This window comes from Protopterus annectens, chromosome 2.part1 (assembly GCF_019279795.1).
Source record: "Protopterus annectens isolate FY-2018-M chromosome 2.part1, PAN1.0, whole genome shotgun sequence".
In the NCBI taxonomy this organism is placed as follows: Eukaryota; Metazoa; Chordata; order Ceratodontiformes; family Protopteridae; genus Protopterus; species Protopterus annectens.
The window spans coordinates 1,368,792,063-1,368,808,119 of NC_056729.1; the positions used below are offsets into that span (position 1 = coordinate 1,368,792,063).

At 38.9% G+C, this 16,057-nt stretch overlaps 1 pseudogene; it reads right to left on the reverse strand.

Moving 5' to 3' along the window:
- Positions 1-15,742: 15,742 nt before the first annotated feature.
- Positions 15,743-15,838, reverse strand: LOC122795193 (annotated as a pseudogene).
- Positions 15,839-16,057: the final 219 nt, after the last annotated feature.

Genomic DNA, 16,057 nt, shown 5'->3' on the forward strand with positions numbered 1-16,057 from the left:
TCCAACAAATGGAATGTTTATAGAGGTTCCTCACTAAAAGAATACAAGGCATAAGTAAAATGTATTATGCAGACCGCCTCAAGGTCCTATCCCCTACAGGCTGTTGAGGGGAGATCTATGCCTGGCATGCAGGATATTGTCAGACCCCACTCTGATGGACCTCCTGCATATCAGCAAACCAAACAGCACCAGAATTACCCATTCTAAAGACTTAAACCTTACCTGTGATATAAATAGGATATTCTGGAAAGACAGGTATGTCAGAGGCTCTCCCATCTCTTGAACAGGCTCCCCATCCATGTGAAGCAGAGTTCTTCCCTAATACAATTTAAGTGTAACTTGGACAACTGGATGGGGAAGAGGAAATTCATCCCTGGCTTGGCACCTATGTCTTTCATGGACACAGGCAGCCTGTAAATGGTTTATTTCCCAGGCCTCTGTTTGTAAATGTTTCATCTGCCAAGCCTCTGCTTACACTTATCAATGGTACCGGAACTGTCAAAGATTTGGGATGCATAGCTGGGCACCAAAATCCTCCAAGAGGACCTTGTAAACAAATAGCTGGTATCAAAACCATGGATGAAAACTAAATGCCAAGAAATGTATAATCTTATCCTTCAGCAAGCATGAATTCCTTTGTAATTATCACATGACTTCCTTTGTAACGATCACATGGCTTCCCTTGTAACTATTACATTGACAACACAATTCTGTAAGCTGATTTTGTAGTCAAGGATCTGGTAGCCTGTGTCAACAATGAACTATCCTTTGATCACCATGTATCCACTAATGAAAAGGAAGTCCTTTTTCATTGCACAGCTTATATCTAAAAGTAAGGCACCCAGGTCCAAGGATGTAATCATTCCATTCTCATCAGCTCAATCACTGAATATAAAGCCCCATTTGGTATGTATCTGTTCAAATACTTATCATGACTGGAGTGACCGCAGTGCATTATCACCAAATAATCAAGGGCCTTGTGATGTCTGTCTTCTGGGCCAGAAATCAAGGAACCTAAATCCTCACCACTGACACCAGTGAGGGATGTTCACTTGGAACCAAAAACAGATACACAGTATTTTCAGATGCAGCTCTCTGCACCAAGTAGAACACAAAGAGAACACACTCAGTCTTAGGGGTTGGGTTTCCCTCTCTCTCCAGGCCTCAAATAAGACTCCCCACTGACACAACTGTAGAACTGAGTCTTCAGCTGAGTGTTCCAAGCCAAGTCCTCCACCACTGTCTCTGTGAAACCAGTGCTATGTGTACCTGCTCCAAGTAGATGACACACACACACACTCTTCGAGATTTGATTTTCACAATCACAAACACCTAGGAAAAGCTGGCACAGATTCACCAGCTATGCCCCCTCTACCCAGACTATAAAGTAGATACTGTCACCAGAACACTCCAAAGCCAGCTACTGTAAAGCTCTTAAAAGGCTACCCAATTATAATGAGTACAATTAATACTAATACAAATGGTAGTGTTTGACCAATGAAGCAAGGCTTTCAAGGTTGGTTACAGTGCCACCAAATAAATATAAGTACTCTTAAATGTTAAAATATTCTCTAAAAGACCAGCTACAATGAAAAGCTTAAATCTATTTAATAATAAATAATAAAATAACATGAAAATATTAAATATCTTTTTACAATGAACACCGAAATTCAATCACAGGAAATATTAAAAATTACACCAATGGAAAGATGCACAGAGATACAGAAAAACAATACTTAACTAATCTCATTATATTTTACTACAGCAAGCCAAGACAATGTGGATGGTTGGTCCTTCTTTGTCAGGTTTCAAAAACAGACTGCTGAGAGCTATGTGACATCTCTCACTAATATTTAAATATCATTTCAGTGCTATATTGCAGAATGACATCACATACATCTGGTCATCTGACTTCTGGTTCCCACACTACCCCCTTTACTAGAAAATGAACCAGAATCTAGCAAATATGTGTCATAATACACACACATAGAGCTTTTCTAAGACGTGTTATAGCATCTGGAAGCTATAAAATCATTTCAAAAATGTTCACCCTTCCAGGCTAGCAATTAGTTCATCCCAAGGACAGTAGGATTCCTAGCCCTGGTTTCACAGACATTTTGTCTCTGGCTGCAATCAGAACTGTAAGATGCAATCTTTATGGCCTAAGCCAAATAATTTAATTTCAGACTATTTTTCAAAGTTAGCTGGACTGAGATTAATCTCTTTTCTTCCTGTATCCTCTGTTATAATATATTCATTTCAACAATTACAATACAGTCTGACATACAGATGTATTTATTTTCTGTCCAGCAGGACCCGCTGTTTGTACGTTTTTAACATAAGCACAAATACATTTTCAATGCAAGCACCTGTAGAAATCAGTTTGATATACAAATGACATATAATTCTTTACAAAATTCCAGCTAGCTATGCTAGCATATGTTGCACATCCACTGCCCTACTTCTCCTGGCATACCTGGCAATACCTCATATCATCACAAGCCTAAATCACAAAAACTATGCAGACCATCTCAAAGTCTCATCCCTTTTCTAGGCATCATACAGGCTAGTACAAGGTGACCTCTGCCTCATGTATAGAGCCTCAACAAACCCTGCCCTATCAGACATATTACACATTCTCAAGTCAACTGGTAGTGTGAAAACCCATTGAAGGGAATTAATATTGGAGAGATATGTATGTATCACAGAGAGCACTTCTTGTATGGAACCATTTTCCATTCCACATAAAGTGAAGTCCTTCTCTAGCTCTAAACCAATGTTATTTGGATGAATGGATGGTGAACCACACACAAATTCAACCCCGTTTAACAGCCATGTCCCTCACAAATAGGGGCAAAAAGCAAATGTTAGAACATATCTAAAAAGTACTATGGGAATGCAAGGCTAGGCTTCTTAAGATTATCTCAGATAAATGCTAAGAACCTATGAACCTATGAATATCTGTCTGAAATGCAGGGACCTAAATTAATTACTGCAAATTTGCATTTGTAAAGAAATTTTGGACCTCAGTCTTTTTCTCCAAGCAATAGTCTTTTTCAAGTTGCTATAAAATAAGTTCATGAAATGCTATGAATGGCCTTTTCTAAATCAATGCTTTTAATATGTTGAGGAATCTTCTCTCATGTAACTTTTTTCTACTATAATTATTACCTACATGACATAATCAAAAGATTGTCTATGGGAAACAAAGACAGCTTGAAAAGGATGAATTACAGTTGCTAACATCCTTCTAAATCATTTCAATTAAGTGGACATATATAATTTATAATCCACATTTAGAATAGAAATAGGGAGGTAGCACTTGGGGTCTTTTGGAGCTATCTCCACTAGGCATACAGTGGTCACTCTGCCCACCATGAATAAAAAGAGGGACTTTTACTTGAAGAGATACAGAAATTGCAGCCTTCCAATAAGAACAATATGGGTGCAAGCAAATGTCTATAGGATTCTGCTGTTAATCCATCGATACCTGCAACTTTAACTACAGTAACAGTTTTTGTGTCATTCTGTAATTTTTCCATATTTGAAGGGGTTTCCAGTATTGCTTGCTATGTATCAACAAGATTCCAATGTTATGTTTCCAAAGTACTTGTTTGACATGTGAGTTGGTTTGTGATAAGCTGGAGGATATGTAAGAAATAGAATACTTTCCTGTTGCAGAGGGAATCTATTAAAATTATACCAGACTAGCATTGTTTTGCAATTTATGCAATCTACCCAAAATACTAAAATGCCCTGGAGTGGTATCATATTCTGGTTTCTTCCTATCCAGGGGGGATCTGTACTTGTAAGTACAGCAACTCCTGAACTATGAATTTTACTGAAAAAACAAAGAACTTAATTTTTTGGTACACCTGAGAGTTCTGACAAAGAATTTATCAAGATTTTGTGTTATTTTTTGTAACATATGGATGAAGACTGTTAGACCTTACCCAGTCCATACATAAAGGCATTCTAATTCAAGGACAAGCAGTATGTTCGGGTCAGTCTATATGGACAAACATAGGCTCTAAAGTCATTGTTGTAAGACATTTGACCATGATTGGAATTAAAGTTATTTTTTAACCCATATTTGCAATAGACTATGTGTGGCCTGACTGATTTCAAATCACAGCTGTGCTTTGAAATGTATTGGACCAGAAGTTAGTTTATTTCATCTATACTGGGCTTGACAAACCCAAGGCATAGCCAGCTCCCTTAAGCAGGGAAAGGGCAAAAGATGTTTCCTATTACTCTATTTTAAAGGTTCAGTACCAACCCTTAAATTAATAAAAAGGTTAAGAACTCTTGCATTTTAATGAAATACTGAGCAAACACATACTTAAAGATATAAACAATTCAAAAATGTCAGCACACATTTAGGTGCGATACTTCAGACCTTCTACTTACCTGCATATAATGAAAACAGGAAGATGTGCTTTAAGGTTAACCCTGATGGGCTTTTATTAACCTTTAACAATGTCCCAAAGTCACTTGCAAGATTTCACGATGAGTAATTGAAAGTTTGTTACTCTGAAACCATTTCATTAATTGCAAACCTCAAAAGCTGCATGCTACACACAGTGTAATTGGACAGCTCAAAACAAGTACTTTTTGCAAAGCGTTGTACCTCTTCTCACACACTGAACCACATTTTCATAACATCAGAGAAGGGAGAAAAATACCCCAAACAAGAACAGAAGTCTTGAGCTAACACTTTTTTTCACTCAAACAGGAGAGAGCAAGTGATTCTTCACTCACAGTTTATCCAGGAAATACAGGAGACACCCACTTGCATTGTGACCAGTGCTGTGCACAGCCAGCCCAAAACTGCTGTTTGCAAGGAAGATCAGCCTATAGCAAAGGCTACTTACTTTGCTACTACAGAATATAAAAAGTTAGCCTTTCTGCTGACTGGGTCAGTAAGTTGCCGTCATGGTCAGTGTTTCCAGTATTCCTCAGTCTCCAACTTTATTTTACTTAATGGATAGCACAGAGTCTAGTCTCCCTTGCTGTAAACTCTGAAAGTCCACTGCTTATACCAGTCCCAAATGGTCACTCAGTTCCACTGCTTTAGAGATATATTAAACAATGTACTCACTATTTTATACTGTAAACAGACGTCAGTGGGTTAACATAATGAAAACTTGGTCTAATCACTTTCAGCAGTCAGAGAAGCAGTATGAACTCTTTCTATCATGTTGGGAGTTTAATTAAATAACCATTACTGATTCTGATAGTCCTATCATTGGGTGCAGCTTTCCCTTTGCTCAAGCCAAGCATGTCCTTATCCATGTAAGACCCAAACTGGATCACAACAGCTTGAGGTAGAACTTGTTGATGAGCAGGTTTTGGAACAAGAATCCAGCACTTACTTTTGGTGAGCAAAAGGGACACATGATCTAGTGCAGGTATACATTTTTTCAGAAATATGACAGCATTACATTTTTTCATCTCCTCTTGCTCTTTGAATCACCATATGTTCTTCATCTGACTTCAGTTTTCCAAGTCATTTGAACAATGGAAGTTTGCTCACAGCAGAAAGAATTCTGAATGATGTTTTGTTCTACTCATTAGACCATCCACACCCACTTCAGCGACATGTTGCAGATGCCATCAGCATGGACTTCAGTCTTGCAAACTTCAGTTCATTAAAGTTTTGTAGCATAGTTATAGCATTTCTCAGTTTCATGACAACTTCATCATTGGAGGATAGATCCATGCCTTCAACCATCTTGCCCACCTATTGTTGTACAGCCAGGTCTTGTAGTTGCAGCTTGTCTGCATACAAAGTTGTGGTAGTAGTAGCAGTGGCAGTAATACTAGTAGTAGTAGTGGTAGTAGTAGTAATAGTAGTAGTAGCAGCAGTAATAATAGTAGTAGTAGTGGTAGTAGTAGTAGTAGTAGTAGTAGCAGTAATAATAGTACTAGTAGTGGTAGTAGTAGTAGTAGTAGCAGTAATAATAGTAGTAGTAGTGGTAGCAGTAATAGTAGTAGTAGTAGCAATAATAACAGTAATAGTAGCAGTAATAATAGTAGTAGTAGTGGTAGTAGTAGCAATAGTAGCAGTAATACTACTAGTAGTAGTAGCAGTAATACTAGTAGTAGTAGTGGTAATAGTAGTAGTAGTAGCAGCAGCAGTAATAACAGTAGTAGTAGTAGCAGTAATAATAGTAGTAGTAGTAGCAGTAATAATAGTAGTAGTAGTGGTAGTAGTAGCAGTAGTAGCAGTAATAATAGTAGTCGCAGTGGTAGCAGTAATAGTAGTAGTAGTAGCAGTAATAATAGTAGTAGTAGCAGTAATAATAGTAGTAGTGGTAGTAGTAGTAGCAGTAATACTAGAAGCAGCAGTAGTAGTAGTAGTAGTAGTAGCAGCAGTAATAATAGTAGTAGTGGTGGTAGTAGTAGTAGTAGTAGCAGTAATAATAGTAGTAGTAGCAGTAATAATAGTAGTAGTAGTAGTAGTAGCAGTAATAGTAGTAGTAGTAGCAGAAGTAATAATAGTAGCAGTAATAAGTAACCACATTTGAGACTCGGGTAATGTCAGATATGTTAATCTTTTAGAGTTTAATTTTGATATGCTTTATTTGAAGGCAGCTGTAGGGACTTATGTAAGGCTACAATCAACCTAAAAAACTTTTCTTTGGACAAAACTTAACATATTTTCACTTTTATGAGTACAGATGGAGTCCTGAAAAAAACTGGTTGCCACACTGTGTTGTATGCCAATAACTCTATGGTAACTTTACTCAATTAACTCAAAATATATTATCTCACTGTCTTTTTATTTTCACATATCATGTGAAGTCATGAATGTGATATCTGTTGACAGGTTTGCTAGGATCTAACCATGAAGTAACAAGAGGGGGCATAGAGATTTGTAGCAGGCAGCTATGGTGATGTTGTTTTCACTAAAATTACTTCATTATGGTTCTATACATGTTGGCTGTTATTTGAACAATCTGTCAGAAGAGGACATCTTGAAATTATTTTTGTGATATATCTGAAAAAGTGGTACAATAAATTACATTTCAGAGTGTCTGTTGCCTCTTTCTATGGGAACTGTGAGGTAAGTTTATTATTTCTGTTAAGCCCTTGCCTCCTAAGTTAAGACATCCTTGTTTAGAAGGTAAGAAAATTCCTTGCAGTATGTGTGAAATTGAGTTAGTGCTACTTATTTTAGGTTCCAGCGAATGCACCATTTTGAAGTTCCCACTATAACCTGAAATGCTGAGAAGATTGATGACATTGCTTCTGATGAAGATGTAGGCAGCAAATTGGTGCAGTGGTAACATTTCTGACTCATCCCCAGGATTTAGGATTTAAATCTGCCCTTTACTCACTGTCTTAAAAAATCTGCATTTTCTCCAACATCTGTGAGCCATTCCTTCGAATATTCCAGTTTCCCTCACCTTTCAAAAACACTTAATTGTCAATACAAAATATAATTGTCTTGCCATTATGGCCTGATCATGGCTAAAAATGGTTATGGACCAGTTCATTTACATGGTAGGCAAATTATAATATCAATAAAGATGGATGCTGTCATTCTAAAGTGTTGTGTCTCCTGAATTAGACTTTCAAAAGTTTACTGATTTTTAAATTCTAGGATGGCCCAGATGTCTTGCTTTCAAAGAGTTTAAAGCAAGTCTATTGAGGCTTTTTTCCTGGATATTTCAGTGTTTCATGAGAACTTGCTATGTTAGACAGGGGACGGGGTAAGATGTTTCCCCTCCAACAATAAGATGTGTTTTAATCAATGCTCGTTGATGACATCTTCAAGGGGAGCACATTGGTATAGTACTTAGCATTACTGTCTTACAGTGCGTAAGTTAGTTCTTGGCGGAAGCACGTTCTGCACAAAGTTTACAAGTCCAGCTGTGTTTTTGCTTTGTGATCTAATTTGCATCCTTATCCCAAATATGTGCCTTTACTGAATTTGTGATCCTTTAAATTTGCTGTTGCATGTTCCATGTCAGAATGAGTGTGAGTGCAATTTGTGATGGGCTGACACTTCATCTAGAAGCAGTTCCTCTGTCTTCACCCAGGGAGTGCAACTATAGTCTTTAGCACCCCCATGACTTTGAACTGTATTAAACAAATAATCACATAATGAATGGTGTCTTCAAATATGCATAAAGAACTGAAATTAGAAATAATTCTTTCCCCTTCCCAGTTGTAGATCCTGAGACTGAAAAGCAATGTGCTAAGAGAGATGGCAGTGTCAGTTGGAAATCAGATAAAGATGGGTACCCTAAAGACATCAGCTTTTGTGTTTTTTGGGATTTAAACATTCTAAGTGGAAATTGTTAAGTTATCTGAACATAGAAATCTTTTGCTAAAAGAAATAACTGCAGCTACTTCTTCAGCCTCCTTACACAGGTATGTTGATGCTTTAAGGAAAATGTTTTTCAATAACCTGATGTTCTTTAGGGATTTAGGTTTGTGTTTATAGCTCACACTGCCTCTGGTAGTTACACTTGCTGATTCATCTCCCCAGAGATGAACATGTCTGCTGTAAAACTGGGAATATGAATGTGCCAGTGTTATTGGGCATACATTTGAGGATATTGTGATTTTGTTTGTGCTGGAGATTTCAGTATGGTGCTGCAGACTGACGTGCACCAAAATTATACAGTTCACCTCTGTGTTGGAATATATGTCTCTGGGTAAAGAAGGTAAAAATGTAATTAATTTGTTGAATACTGCTTGCAAACTCAGTCTGTGCATGTATACAGATCTGCTTATTAAGCAGCTTATTGCACTTCTAAATGTACAGTTCTCTGTACTGTGCATAGAAGGCCATCTTGGTTAAAAGGGCAACAGTATACTAATAATGAGATCCTGAAAGTTCTTAGTTTTCCTATAACCTTGCAGAGGTAGTTTGTGGGGAGTTAAAGTGGTCTTGCTTTCAAAGCTAGAGTTGAAAAGTAAGCCAGAAGATGTTTTTTTTATATATATCAGTGATGTAATATAATTTGCAGTACTGTGGTGAAGTCAGGATAAGAGATTTTCCTTTTATGACTAGAAGCTGTTTGATTGGTGCTCTTTTTTTAATAGGCCAGTCCTTTCAAGGGGCTTTGTGTGATGCCAAGAAATGCATAATAGTATCCTTTGGTAAGTCATCCATCCCTGGTAACTATCATATTGACCTAGTAGTCAGGGACTTAGGGGCACACATAGTAATCTAGCCTTTGATCATCACATGTCTACAGTGGTGAGGAAATCATTCTATGTTGCACAAATTATAAACAAAGGTATGGCATCTAAGTCCAAGGAAGTCATTGTTCCACTGTATTCGACATTCATCAGACCTATCATTAATTACAATGCCCCCTTTGGTATGTACCTATCCAGGCATATCCAACAACTGGAACGTCCACAGAGGTTCTTCACTAAAGGAATACAGGGCAGACGTAATATGTCCTATGCAGACCGCCTCAAGGCCCTATCCCTGTAGTCTGTCTCTTACAGGCTTTTGAGGGGAGATCTATGCCTGGCATACAGGGCATTGTCTGACCCCACTTTGATGGACCTCCTGCATATCCACAAAACAAACAGTACCAGAATTACCCATTCTAAAGACTTAAACCTTGCCTGTGATATAAATAGGACCTTCTGGAGAAATAGGTATGTATCACAGAGACTACCCTGTCTATGGAACAGGCTCCCCATCTATATGAAGCAGAGTTCCTCCCTAATCCAATTCAAGTGCAACTTGGACAATTGGATGGAAAACCAGAAATTCATCCCTGGTTTGGCACCTATGTCTCTGATGCAAACAGGTAACCTGTAAATGGTTCATCTCTCAGGCCCATGCTTACACTTATCAAGGGTCACAGAATTCGTCAGAGATTTGGGATGCATGGCTAGAATTAAAAAGGCCCTTGTGGTCATTAGCTTAGTAAACACCTATGAACCTATGAACCTATAATGGCTGCACAAACGCAAACAGGAAGATGTTAGAGCAAAGGGCAGAGAGAGTAAAGAAAGGAGCCAAGTTCAAAAATGCGTCATTAAGAACAGAAAGTGGTCCAAGCACGCTTCAATATTACCTTCTCTGTTCTATTTGGCAATTAGCTGTTTAGTCAGTTGCTATTTTCAAAGCAATTTCAATGATGTCTGATATTTGCTTAATTATTGCATACTTCTCTATGTCAAATATATCTCTAAATTATAGTAAGTGCATTTGGCAGCCCACAATAATTTACTGTTGTTTTAGTCACCTGTCAAGTTCTCTGTAATGTTTTTCTGTAATGACCTTCCTGCACTCTTACTTGGCCTACAGAATTTTTTTTTTCAGAACTGATACAATTGTAATACTGCACAAATTAGATAGACTAATTTATATTTTCCCATCTCTGTTTTCTCCACAGTCTTGAAGCAAAACCATATCTGCCCTCTAGCCTTTTAGATGTATTATACCACCCTGCCATTAGTTGTTATCTAGATTGCTTCAATAATCTTGATCTCACTTCCTTTACACTTTAATTTTGTTTAAAACTGCATCTCCAACCTTCAAATATATGGATCACAACAATTATAAGTGCTTGCCACAAAAAGACAAAGTGTGCCTAATTATTGTCAGTCTTGCAGCCTCCACATGGAAACAGGATTCTTCTGGAAAGAAGTGAAACATCTCTTACAATATGTGTCAGCAACAAAAACACTTCCCCATTTGAAGTCAAGAGGAAAAACATCAGATTTAGAAGGAAATAAACCATCAACCACCTTAGGAAAATTGAGTAGCTGTACCTAGAAACCAACTCAGTTAACATTACTGGTGAAACATGCCTGCAAAACCAAATCAACAATGAGTGAGTGCAAAGACTTGCCCCAGCATGCATACTACCCAATAAAGTGTATAAGGCAAAGACTGAGGACATTCCCTCCTATATGTAGTAAAATAGAGTCTACGTTTAGCAGCCTCATCATATCACATAGAAAGACACCTTGCAGCTGTCTCCACAGCAGCCTGCTTATGCCTGGCCATCATAGACATGCTTCCTTGTTCTTTTCCATTCCATCTTTCCAATTCCAGCTTATAAAATAGTCCACAATTATGAGGCAGGTTTTACTTTTAAACTCACCAAGTCAACAGCTTTCTCTTTCTAAGAATCTTATAGTAATGGAGTTGGAATAAATCTCTCTCACTTTTGAGGTGTCGTATGTATAATGCAAAAGTAACACTTGTACACTAGACTAGCAATGTCTTAGCTGATATTTGGCCACCATACTGACACTGTGGTTCCTTCATGGCATTTGGTGGGATATTAATGACCTTTGTGTAGTTGACGTAGCACTTCAGTTCACAGTGAAGAGGGCATTACAGTTCTGTCTAGTTACATCAGCAAGCTCTGATAGTTGGGGTTGGTCAATATATCATTTACACGTGGGATGCTTGGTTTGTGTCCAACAATTTAACCATCCTTCTTGGGTATGCTTGTTGTCAGTCGCTTAGTAGCTTGCTTAAGCTTTTCTAGTTTTTTTGTAATCCCTGGTCTAGTTACAATTATGCTTTGCAAATAGGTAGCAACATCATCTTCTGTCTTGGATACAGATTGGTCATGTATAAAATTTCTGGATAATCCATCTGCAACAGCTAACTGTTTTCCAGACACATGCACTGATCTGGCAATAAACTTTTCCAGCTCATTAATGGTCACTGGCATTTGGATGGCACTTTGACAAAGTCATAGGAGTTGATTCGCAGAAGTAGTAGTTTATGATCATTCTGGAGTTAGAAACTCTTGAGCCATATTAGGTATTAGGAGAATTTCTCACATGCTAATGCACTTGCAAGGCATTCCTTTGCAATCTGTGAATATCTCTGTTCAACCTCAGTCAGCATTCTAGAGCAATAAACAACTGGCTGTAACATTAGGCCATAGATACTTGCATCAGCACTCAGTACTGTCATTTCCTCATTGGTCAGATCTGACCACAAGCTAATCACTTTAGACATCCACATCCTGCCCCCACCCCCAATTAGGGAAACCACCATAAAATATTTCTCCAAAGCCAACTTCACGCTTCTTAAGACAGAAGTGGCAAACTTCACGACACCCATGCAGACCTACAATAGAGGTACGATTGCTGAATCTTACACAAATGCACTTTATAAGCACTTACACGAGTGCATGGATCATGCTATCCCTAACAGAACCAAGATGCTATCCTCCAAAAAAAGGAAGCCAATCTGGTGGTCCCCTGCCATAAACAAACAATACAACAGAAGAAAGAAACTGTTGCAAAAAAGAGTAAAATCCCATAATTGGAGGAACTCTCTGGTCAGCCTCAGTAAGAAGCTGAAATCCTCATAAAATTCTCCAAAGCTAGTTAAAAAAAACAAAATTGCCACTGATTCTAAAGACAGACACAAAACATTCTATAGCTATGTCAAGAATCTCAGTGGCAACACTCAGATCTGCTCTGAGTTACAGCACAATGACACTAAATATACAGAACCAACTGATATTGCCAACATCCTGGCAGATAGGTTCAGTGCTAATTTTACCCCCCTCCCACATCCTAAAGGGCCTATCTCTATACCAGAAGAATGCAAAGTTCCTGTAATCATGGCTGCACAGGTAAAATCCACACTCTCTAAAACCAAGAACACAGCATTCATGGGACCTGACAACATCCTAGGCTGCGTTCTACACGAACTACAGAATGAACTGGCACCCCACCTAAGCACCATGTTCAATCATAGCCTCACCGCAGGCTTTGTACCCACTGAATGGCACACAGTGACGGTTATTCCATTCCACAAAGGGGGAGCCGCCACGGACCCTGGGAACTACTGCCCCATCAGCCTAATGAGCCTGGTCTGCAAGCCCATGGAACGTATTATCATGGAACTTATAAACAAAGACATTGGTAATCTCCAACTCTGGACCCCACCCAGTTCAGGTTTGTAAAAGGCAGCTCATGTCTCCTAAACCTGATAGACTTCTTTGAAGCAGTCACCAAAGCCGTAGACAAGAGTAAGGTGGTTCACACAGCCTATCTAGATCTCACCAAGGCTTTTGACACAATCCCCCACTCTGGAATTATAGATAAACTCACTAAACTAGGTATAAATCCCTGTGTCACAAGATGGGTTGCCAACTGGCTCACTGACAGAACTCACACTGTGAAAGCAGCAGACTCCAAATCTGACTTCAGACCGAGTGACAAGTGGAGTACCACAGGTTTCAGTCCTGGGTCCTCTCCTGTTTGGTATCTACTTTTCTGAAGTACAGGGTAACACAGAAGGCCTTTGTCTAATGAAGTTTACAGATGACTGCAAACTAGGAGCCATAATCGAAACTCCTAACGATGTGGATATCCCACAAAAGGGCCTCACGGAGACAGATGCCTGGTGTCAAAGCCATGGCCTGAAGCTCAATGCCAAAAAGTGCATTGTCATCCCCTTTGGTAAAAACTCTTTACCCATGAGCTACCAGATAGGTGGAAGTCTACTTAACACCAAAAGTATGATAAGAGACCTTGGGACACAGGTGGACAGTAGTCTCTCCTTTGATAATCACATTGCCACAGTAGTCAGAAAATCCTTCTACATGGCACACCTCATCACAAAAGGCTTCTCATCCAGGAAAAAAGAGGTCATTGTTCCCCTCTACTCATCACTCACTAGACCCATTATAGAGTACAATGCCCCTTTTGGTATGTACCTCACAAGACATTTGCAACAACTGGAAAGGCCACATAAATACCTCACAAAGAGGATTACTGGCCTCAAACAGATGCCCTATGCAGGCCGTCTCAAAAAACTCCAGCTTTTCTGCATTGCATGTCACCTATTCAGAGGCTATCTCTGCCTAACATACAAAGCTATGTCAAACCCAGAGCTGTTGGACATGCTCCACTTACAGAAATCCCAATCTGTCTGAGCTACATGCTCTAAGGACCTAAACCTTATCACCACAATAAACAGAACATGCTGGAGGGATAGATTCCTGTCCCAATGACTTCCCATACTCTGGAACAAACTACCTATCCATATCAAACAAAGCTCCTCATTAGCACTCTTCAAGAAAAATCTTGATGATTGGATGGAAATAGGAAATTCACCCTGGGGATTGCCTCTGTGGCTCTGCTCGACAGGGGCATAGGAAAATAATTTTCTTGGTTGGCGAAAGCCAGGGTACCTTTTTGGCTAGGCTTATATAGGCCCTAGGGTCAATAGCCTAGTACCTACCTATGAACCTATGAACATCATAATATTGTAGCTCTTGGGGATGTACCCATGTCAAGGGTACATTTTTCTTAAACAGATCAGCTAACAGATGTAGCACAGTTGAGAAATCTGTTACAAATGTGTCCCATAAAACTAATCATGCCTATGACTTGTCTTAACTCTGTTACACAAGATGGAATCTGCAACTCAGTTATTACTCTGACTTTACCTATGTCTGGTCTTATTCCACCATCATTTATATTGTAACTAATTTTTTTATGATTAGCCTTTCCAAATCAGAATTTGTCTTAGTTGTATTTTAACCCTGAGTTCTGAAAACTTTGCAGCACTACATGTTATCTTGAATAATATGTTTGCTTCAGCCATATCTTAGGGCATCATCCATAACAGCAACAGAAGCACCAGCAAGCCCATAGAGTAGTTTAGTCATTTTACACCGAAAGATTACAGGTGCTGAGGTTTTACCAAACAGCAGCCTTCTGAAACAGAGTCTTACCTATGGTGAAAAATGATAGACAGCTTTCAACTCTCCTTGTCTACAGGTGTTGGCCAAAATCCATAGAAGTATCTAATATAGAGCACACTTTAGCATTTATCAGCTTGGTTGTTGTGTCTTATTATGTAGATAAAACAAACCTTTCTCTCACTAAAGCATCATTGATTTTTTTTAATCAACACATTTTCACACACAGCCATTTTTCCTAGTCACTCTAACCACAGAAGCACACCAATCATTTGGCTTAGTTATACCTTCAGTTATGTCAAGGCTTTGCATTCACTTAACCTCTGATCTGCTTTAGACAGCATAGGAACTGGCACCCTCCTGTGTGGGGTCAAGGTACGTGGAACAGTGTGTTTTTTTTTTCAACTTAATTTTTACTGTTTCACAGTTAAGAAGACCGCCAACATGTTTATTTTGAGTTGGTTTATTCTGGCAATGAATCCAGTCTCCCACAGCATAGCTTTCCTGATTAGATTATTTAAGTACAGACCATCTAGCACATAAACCTAGAACTCAAATTTATGTGACTTCCACTCAGACATGCTACAAATTTAGCAATGGACTTGAGTTTTGAAGCAGGGCTACGGGTCTCAGTCTCTGCTTCAAGCAACTGCAGATGCTTTAAGAAACTTCTCGTAGGTAGCATGTGATGTCACACTAGCATCAGCTCCTGTGTCAGCCTTCAAAGTCACTTAAGCAGGAAGTCTCACATGTTCATAGGTATATAGTAGGCTAATGTCCACCAGGGCCTTTATAAGCCTTGCCACACAGACCAACCCAATTGCATCCCCTGGTAACATGTGCCTGTTAATTGGGGTGTATACTTGTTAGGAGGGGTATGTTTGTTAGGAGGGATCTGTTAGTTAGGAGTTTGTTAAAAAGTCATGTGGGGGGATATGTTAGTTAGGGAATATTTGCTGTTGGCCTCAGTGTACAAGAGACACAGGGGCCAACCTAGGGATGAATTTGTGATTTCCTATCATAGTATGTCATGGTATAGGGTTAGAGATGGACTCTGCTTCACATGGATGGGGAAAAACACTTCACAAATTTACGTGTCATCCTTGCACAGGGGCCATGCAACCCTTCTCTGTATCATTTCAATTTTAGTGTATGTGATGCCAAAGCAAGCAGATATACTAAAGTCTCACTTGCCACTCTGCTTCCACATCAGACACAATAATGACTGAACTAAAACACAATGCTTTTTGCACACGGTTTTCTGTTTTAGTTCCAGGAGCAACATCTTTAATTAGTTTTGTTTTACGATTGATAGCAACATAGTCCAGGCCTTTAAATTTCTTACACTTTATTCATAGGTTCATAGCTATATGCTAGTTATACTAGTT